The 9,394-nt window shown below is 36.8% G+C and overlaps 1 protein-coding gene across 3 annotated transcripts in view; it reads right to left on the reverse strand.

Annotated features, from left to right (window-relative positions):
• The window catches only part of LOC136344987 (zinc finger protein castor homolog 1-like), a 51,568-nt gene extending 44,305 nt beyond the window's left edge, over positions 1-7,263 (reverse strand). For 2 of the 3 annotated variants that reach the window (XM_066292934.1, XM_066292932.1), the window contains exon 1: positions 6,911-7,262. The gene's annotated coding sequence lies outside the window, so the exon portion shown is untranslated. Of the gene's footprint in view, positions 1-6,910 lie in introns of all 3 variants that reach the window. The other variant, XM_066292933.1, reaches the window with a different exon arrangement.
• Between the last annotated feature and the right edge of the window lie 2,131 nt (positions 7,264-9,394).

The raw sequence follows: 9,394 nt of genomic DNA on the forward strand, positions 1-9,394 counted from the left end.
CCGTTGGCTGGTCGAGGCGAGAGATCATATCTCTCGAACGTCGACAAGCGCTTATACTTATTTATTAATAAGCAATTTAAAGCGCGGGTGCCAAACCCAAATTTCCGTTAAAAGATTTTAAATGAAAGCGGGCTTCAAAACGGATTTTGGCCATTTTTTCTGCTCCAATCGGCCCCAGATAGAAAGTCGGTGCTTAGATGTTGCCGTCGATAAAATGCCGGTTTAATTGTTGCAATGATTCGGAATTTATCGCCATGGAGTGTTTTGAAATACACCCGCACGACATTTATTATTTACATGCTCGTACACTCTGATTGTTCGATAGTTTTTGTCATAATAAGTTATCTAGGTTAATAGCGGTTTTTTCTCTTGTGCGGGATGCCTTGAAGGATAATTCGGATTTTTTTGTGGCCACTGTAGCCTCATGAAAAAGCTAATTGCTAAGACAAAAAATCTCGACAAAATGGTGGAGGCATGTGGTATACTGAAATATTGGGGTGAACGACGCTAAAATCGCAAGTAAGAGTAGGAGCTTTTTCAAGTATTTTTGGCGCGATTTACGTGTCTGTTTCTTAAAATTGTAATCCTCCTTTATGGGAAAACTTCATAAAATATCAGCCATGAGCATTTTTGTGAAGTAAGGGAGACGCTTTAAAACTACAGGTGTTGGATGTTTCTAGAAACGTTATCTACTTCAGTTGATTGCATTGTAATGTGTTGAATTCACCTCGAATTTCCTCGCAATGCTCTCAATTTTCAATTAAAGCCCGCAATATCACGTATTTCAGAAATTTAAAGAGCCACTCGAGTAGACCGGCCATTCAGCCATCTATTGTTGTTTATCGAAAGCTTAACACGCGTCAAGAGGTGGCGCCACAGCTTTCCCAAAAATTAAAACCACTTCTCCACTGCCTGTAGATCAAGGAATCGTTTTGCATCAAACATAGTTCGCCGGTTCCATTGCGACCGATCCAGTTTATGATCCTCAAAAAGGCGTAACGTCCTTGAAACTCCATCAGGATTCAATCTCTGTTTCTATCTAGCATATTTTTCCATGAAAATGTGCGAATTCCTTTGATGCTTTTTCCGCGCCGTGAGGCCGCTCACAATGAGAAATATCTGTGCAGAGATATTCCACATAATTCTCTAGAAGTATGTGCCAATCCCTAAAACTTCGTATATATAAATTCTGAATTTATTCAAATTCGGCGAGTGTGGGTCGTGCAAATCATACAACAATGGCTCGCGACCGCCATCATTGTCATTTTGCCTTGGTCCGTTTAAAATGGGAAAAATGCCTCCTCGTCTGCGGTAGGTTGCGATATGTTTGAAAAAATCGGGAAAACTGCCGCATATGCGAAAGTGTAAATCTGAAATTATTGCTTACCGGTACTCCATTCTGCAACCTTGACACCGGATTATGGCAACTTAATTCTGTACTGTAATAAGTTCGTTCAGTTTTATCTTGTTTTGGCATCTATAGCTTTTTCACGCATACTTGAGAACGAGAAAACCATACGGACGGCAAGAAACAACAAAAAATATTAAAACTAATTTGTAGATTGACAAAAATTAATTTTTCCATATTAGGCTTGAACGTCACTGCTTGGGGCGTGTCACTTGAATTCCTTGAAAGTCAGAGGCGCACCATACTGACTTTTAGATTTTTTACCTAAAAACATTTTTTTCCATGTCTGAAAGCTGGGATTTTAGAAATCGGTTAGGAACGAGTAGTACATTTTACGATACTGCTTCTGCTGTGATTAATACTTAGGAGCTAAGTTCCTTTTAAGGCCTCAAAGACCTACAAATTAATTCCTTGAAAACCAGAGCCGTACTAAGGTTTGTAAATTTTCAGAACGTATTTTTTCCTATTGACCGAATCCACGAGCTTTTCCTGCACGTTTCCGAATAGGATGAAATTAGATGAAATTGCGAGTGTATTCTGTTATTTTTACCAATTAGTCGAATACCGTTGCAAATACAGCAACAATGTAAGAGATGAAAAAGTAGTTGATTTGATCATAGAATTTAAATATCTGGAAGTAGGCGGCTAGTGGCACATCACCAAAAAGTTTGGGATGGAAAAATAGAACCCGACCCTCCAAAATGAACCGCCTCATAAATTATTTTTGAATTTAGACGTGAAAATTTTTTTTATGAGAGCACAGGGATTTTTTCCAAGAACTGTCGTATGTTTAATTCTCTTAAATCAGGAAATAGCAACGTTGTGCTTCCCGTTTGTTGTTAAAGTGGGCGTACACCTTGGTGAAGGATTCCAAACAGCAAAAATATGCTGGGCCCTTTAGAATATCCGGCCGTTTGTCAAAACATTTTGGGGTATTTGGGAATTGATTATAGGACATCAAATTCTGGAGTTGCAGGCAAAGCTTCCAGGATGCTCGATCGAATTCCAACAATTCAAAAATGGACAGTCTGCATCTTTTACGTTGAGCCTCTTGGGAAATTTTTAGCCAAGACCGGGAGCTCCTGTCCGTTTACATTTGAAAAGGGGTGCCGATGGGACCTACACAAGAATTTGGACAGGGGTTCCAAGGTCATTTTGAAACCGGTATTTACTAATAAATTATGCATGTAGGTTTGCCATGGATTGGTTACTAATGTATTTTTTTAAAACCACACAGTTTCTGGATTGTTTCTAACTGAAACATTGTTGCTCCGGCCTCCACCTACACCTTTTACGGTAAATCCTAAACGTTACGTCACTGCAAGGCAATATATGAAAGACACTTTTCGCTACCTGCAATTTGCACATAATAACAATAATTATTGTTAATCGATTTGCCAAAGCTGCGTGCTTGGTATCATGACAGCTGACTGATTTGATTAAACTGAGCAAACAACAACATTAATTTTCTGTTTTTCCCAATAGTCGTGGAAAGGCTGGCAAGCCCGCGTCATTCCATAATTATTTTTATTGTGCTACCTGCTTTATTTTAATATTGTTTTTCAGGCGAGCTCAAAGGATAGGGCGCGACCTATTTTTACATTTCTACTTTGCGTATTTTAGCTCAATACCGTGACTGTGCATTTAGCGCATTTTCGATATCGCAATAAGTTGGCCAAATTATTGTTTAATTATTGCGAAATCGCCAATAAATTTTCTGCGTGCGTTTTCGCTTTGGAATTTTGTCGAAACTGCAACTTTCTTCGATTGTACGTTCAATAGACTTACGCAGCATACGCGATCGTCCCAAATAATGTCACATACGTAGGAGCTTGATGGATATACGAACTAACGGAAACAATTTTATTATAACTCGCTCCATTGAATAACTAATTAATAGAGGTTCAATATCTCCACGCCGAACTACCAGGGGGCCACGCCCTGGTTGAAAACACGGTTGGTTATATGGGCCTTATACAGAGTGTGCCACTATAAACAAGACAAAAAAATTAATGATCAAAAATGGGTTCTGCTGGACGCATGGGGGCCACGACTATCAATCATAGTTTCAAATTTGAATAAAGGAAACGAGAAGAGGTGACCATCAGGTCATTTATCTCTGTTGCTTTTTCTATTCGAATAATTGGCCGAAAAGTGTTCAATTTTTTTAATAGTCCATACATTTTCTATTGGTTCATTAAATTGAAAAATTCCCACAGCTGCGCTTAAGTTTCCCTACAGCTGACGCTGAGATTCTGTAGTGCCCGCGCACATCAAGCCAATGTTTTGGCAGGTGATTCCTTGCATTAAAATCAGGCGATTCTTCATTTAAACATAAAGTCTTCGAACTTCCAATATGGACGGCCGGGGTTCCTCGATCGGCTGAGATTCAGAGTCGTTCGGTTTTTCAGTTTACAAACGAGTGAAAGATCTTCTATGAAAATTTCCAGTAAAACTTCGAATATTTCGAGGTGATGTTCTAGTTGAATTCCATTTCGACCCTCTATTTTACCATTCATCACGAGCAATTTTCAAAATCGCGAAAATTCATATGATTATCAGCCCATATCTCGTGAACTAATAAAAACCGAGCAGTCTGCTCGGTGCAGGCTCATATGGGTCATCGGGGCGATTAATGGCTTCGTAAACGCGTACTAAAATTCTCCAAAATTGGCCGAATATTTCTCTTAAGCTAAAAGTTCCAAACGCTCCACTGACTTTCTGCAATTAACGTTCTTTCTCTAACGAATCTTGAATAAGAATATTTTAATTTATGCTTGGTTCATCTTCAGAACCACCAAAGGTTATCAAAAAAAAGTAGAGAGTAGAAACGAATACGAAGAAAGTAGCAATTACGAAATGGAAATTTGCGAACAAATTTGTTTTGTCGCAAATAATTGTGCAAATCAAATGAAAAATGATGTTGTGAACGTGCCGGTCAACGGATGTTTCCATTGTTTGCAATGATTCTACCGGTATATATTTCTGATATATGTATGATCAGCCACAATCTTAATAGATATACTTCCCAAGTAACTTGCACATTTCGATGCGAAGTGTAATAAATTTCTTGCATATCTCTTTTTTCTTCACTTGAAATACTTACTACATGGCTAGTAATGCCTCTACCGACAACTACGTTGTGTGCCTCAATGAAAAAAGAATTTGCGAAAAATTACTGTCACGCGGTATACTGAGAATTTAATTGAATATAAGATTTATAAGAGAAGTAATTTAAGTTTGGAATTTTTAACGTTTACGCAAAAGTAGGTATAATGAATATGAAGTGAGTAATAAAATTACCAAATTGAAATTTGCAAGCTAATTAAATGATTAAACTTAAATTATTTCTTCCGGAAAATAAACCTCACTTGCAAATTTCCATTTTGTAATTTTATTACTCACTTCATATTCATTGTACCTACTCCTGCGTAAATGCTAAAAATACGCACAGGGTGCCCCGTTCTGCAGTTCAACCAGAAGGAGCGCTACCATTAAAGTTACGAGTAGGATTAAATTGGGACAAAGTTGCGTAATTTGGACTTCGAGAACGAGTCTATCTAAAATTGAAATTAAAAAAATTAGAAAAAATGTTTTTACTTTTACTCAGCTTATCTGCCCAAATAATTCAAAATGATTAACATTTTATCATTGTAAATTTTCCTCTTCTTCAATTTGACAATGTCATATTTGAAATGCAACCTTTCGGTTTTCGTAACCATTACCAATTATCTTTTTTCTTATTCTACTATCTTGGACTTTTCCCCTTTCTCTAATTGCGATGATATGCATCACATGCTAAGGATCAGTTAGGCAGCTTGGTGCAAATACCACAAATCCTCTTTTTGTCAAGAGTGACGTGGAAATAATAAATTTCCCTTAAATAATAATCCAATGGGGACGGATCTGGTGAACGTGTCGGCCAACATACGTCTAATTCCCAATAAACTTCCTTTTATTGAACAGAAATTAACTTAATCCCAGAAAAATCCAAACTTAAATTATTCTTAAGAACGATTTCTTGGAATGCAATTAACAATCAATATTAAGTAATCTGAACCTGACCTATAATTCTACTCTTGATATTAAGGCTCTTATAATTACGTACACATCTCGAAAGAAACTCGAGACAATTACATAGTTGTTTTCAGCTGGAAAAAGTATTTGAAAACTACTAAAAACCGCTGCAATTATTATGGTATCATGTCCAGACCTAACTAGCCGTGAAGCTACGATTATACGTACAAAATGCACTCTTTTAACGACGGTCGCACTTTTTTTATATTAAAATTGCCTAAAGTAATTCTTAACATTTTTTTTGCGTGTTGCACTTGAAAATAGAAAATAAGATTATTATCGTCAAAGTTAGATTTTTTTCTGAATTCAGTGTATTTTCTCAGGTCTCGGATTTTTTCTAAATTCAGGTTTCTGATTCAGGCACCTAAAAAATTTGAAAAACACTCCCAGAACAAAAATTCGCTTAGCAATATCGTCGCAAGCAGTATCGGTACATAGCGTAGGGTCAACTGATGGTGACGACAAAAAGGTTAAGAATCTAAAGCTTTGAAATGAATCAACAATCGCCAAAAAAAAGTTCTTAAAAATCATAAGAATTAATTCAGTCATTTGATATCGAAAACGACCTGAAAATCTTTAAACAGGGATTTTTTGCATCTTACAGAAACTTTTTGCCACTCCGAATAGATCTCTGGACAAGTTTTTTTTCAACTTGAAATTAAATCTATGTGCCAGATGTCCTAAAAGAGGGTGGAAAACGTCTGTGTTTTTGATTTTTCTGAAGGGAATTTTGGAACAATCCATTAAAGAGAAGATTGAAATTTTGTTATATCAGTATTATAACAAACCCAATATCACAGCAAACAAGTTTCTTTGGACAACTAATGACTACATATTTTCTTAATTATTGTTTTTTTAAAGACGAACTGACAACGTTGGTAATCACAATGACACTGTTAATATCAGAGTTATGACTGTCATCTTGACACCAAGCGTGAAAGGCAACATTGTTATTTTATCGCAAATGATTCTCCGTAAAAAGTTAGGATAATAGGTTAATCAAATGTAACATGACAAGTGCATTACAAATTAATTTTAAGGTAATAGGTATGATCGCCATGAGGGATGCAAAAAGCGTGAGTGCTTTTTTCTGATCTAAACTGCATGAATATTCATCTAAAACTATTTATAATTTTCGACGCTTGAGTAATAGTCGCAGTTGTTATTCAATAATGAAACTCTTGAATTTTGGTGTAAATGAATGAAATTATCACCGTAGAGTCAGTAAAAAGGCCAAAAAATATATATTACAATCATGAGAAATTAATAATTTTGAGAATTGATCAATTTTTACAGTTAAATCTAGTCACTGCATTACGCAGTTTTTGAGGTTATTTTTTTTTGACAATTTTCCCAAAAGAAATATCCCCGCCGAAAATCCGGCTATTCTCTCACTAGATCAACAGACGCTATTTTACAATTTACCTTTTAGTTGAGCAACTTAAGTGCAACTCCTCCCAAAAACCACTTTTCTGCTTTCAAAAACACATACAGCTAACTGAAAAGTTAATCCAAATGGTGAGTCGGGCCCTCAACCACTGACGCAAAAAGTACCGATTGCGTCCAAAACAAAAGCCGAAACAAAGTTTAGAATCGTAGTCAGCGGTGGCGAAACAAGCGAACAAACAGCGAAACGAAAAAAAACAAAAGCGAAAAATGTTCCAGGGTTCGAGTGCGTAAAGCGAACCGAAACCACCGACACGTACAGCCAGACGTTCGTCGTCCGACTCGCGTTCGAATGTTGACGTCGGACGTCGCGGATGAGGTTTTCGGATTCTGGTTGTAAATTCGAGCGTGCCATGCACGGCACCCCCTCCCCTACTCGATTTGGAATTTCTGTAAAATTGTGAGTCTGTGATTCGCCAGGGGGCAGGGCCTCAGGGGGGAGGGGGCGGCTGTTTTTGATATTTTCATGTCGTTTGTGCGTTTTGCTTGCCGATTTCAGCAAAACGGTCGACGGCCGTTTTTGTCAATGAAGTGTCGTTTGTTGACGTGATCTTTTGAATCTATGTGAAATTTCCTGGAAAGGAGTGAAAGAGGAATTTCTGAAAAATTTAACTCATGGTCACCTGATCTAGTCAAAATACCTGGAATCAGTTTGTCAGCATCTACACGAATAACGAAAACATTTTCTCACAGATCTATAACTTTTTCTTCAGTAAGAGAAAAATTTTGAAAACGGCCTTCCTTGAAGACACAAACATCCTTAGGAGAAACAAATCGTAGGGAAAGATATGAAATGTGGAAATTCTTGAAAATGTTTTTTAAAAAAGTAGCAAAGCTCACGAAATATCAAAATCAAAAACAAGATTACAAAATCATTAAGTCACCTTTTTTTTGGTGAATTTTTGTTGATAATTTTGATATACTAATTCTCCACTAATTATTACCGTACTAGCTAAGGAGAGCTATCAAAATCTTTCCGGGTTTCATATATGTACCATGTTTCTTCAAAAGTCATACATCAAATTTTGTCAGCAATTTAATACTTTTAATGAGTTTTTCGAAATCACCAGGATGCACTTAATTTTTAATTTTTCGTTTTCAGTGAGTTTTGGCCTATTTTAAAGTTTCAGATCCTCAGCGTTTTAGTCATCACCATCAGCAGACCTTATTTTTTATGTTATTATATCACCGTATTTCCTATAGTTTACGATTTGCCCATACATTCCTGCGAATTTGCAGCACTCTGTATAACAAGCAACAAATGTGCGGTTGCCATCCTTTCGTGAAAACCAAACTCATTGAAGAGAGGAGTACGAAGCTGATGTACAACTTAAAATCATGACGGCCCCATACATTCATCGTGTTTCTATAAAAATCCTGACTTTAACGTCAATCTTTAAAACAAGCGCCGATCGCGATGTTGCCATTCCTGCTAAAAGCTGATTAATAGAAGAACTTGGTGTAATAATACTTTTTTCTTCGGAGCGCCATTGACTGAAGGAGTTGATGGCAAGTTCCTCAAAAACAGATTAAAACCATGACAATCTCTATATTCTTATCAGTTAAAATTTGTTGAGATAGCCGTGATTCCTTCGGCTGTCAATGTCAGAAGATCCATCTTAAAGCAAGGGCCAAATTCAGTATTTTTTGTATTGTTTAATTGAACGTGACGAAATTGTTAGTTTTTAATAATGGAAAAGACGCTGAAAAGCGGTTAGATGTCATAACACAGGCCTCCGCTTTTGGACTTAATTGGTACCATCAGTTTTCCAATTCAACGAGCGTATAAGCTGTAGCTTTCCATATTGTTATTATTATTATTATGACACATTAGTGATTCGAATTTTCTCGATAACCCATAAAAGTGTCCCCACTTCCATAAAAGTGGCTAATCGAAAGAACGCAACTAGCTCCTTTACGGGAAAATCACGTACGAAAAATATCCATGGAAAAAATTCATTTTTATTAAGTATGGCTTCCGGTGCTTAATAGTCGGCAAAACTGGTGAATAATAATGGATGCCAACCAAACAGAAAGGGGGTCATACTGTTTGTCGCTTTTTATTTATTTATATATCATGTGCATACCTTTTCGTGTTTTAATTGAATGAAATCAAACTTCGCGCGACCAGAGGCGGGTCTAATCATGTCGCTGAATATTTAATCAAATAGCGATTTAAATTCAACTACGCCCCTGCTCACATAATGTTGCCTATTGCTTTGCCTATTCAAGAAATACGGTTATAAATATTCATCAATCAATTTTCAATTGCTAATGTGAATTTCGTCGGTTTCTACAGCAAACAGAACAATTGAGAATGGTTGAAGGCAGTGGAAACACGACCTACGTCGAGAGAAATAGGGTCAAAAGCGTGCTTTTCTGACGGAATTGTCACGACATCTAGCTTTTTTGGGTTTTGTCTGCAGCGATTTGACTGGATCACAGTTCCGCGGCAGAGTGAAC

The sequence above is a fragment of the Euwallacea fornicatus genome, chromosome 18, assembly GCF_040115645.1.
Source record: "Euwallacea fornicatus isolate EFF26 chromosome 18, ASM4011564v1, whole genome shotgun sequence".
Lineage (NCBI taxonomy): Eukaryota > Metazoa > Arthropoda > Insecta > Coleoptera > Curculionidae > Euwallacea > Euwallacea fornicatus.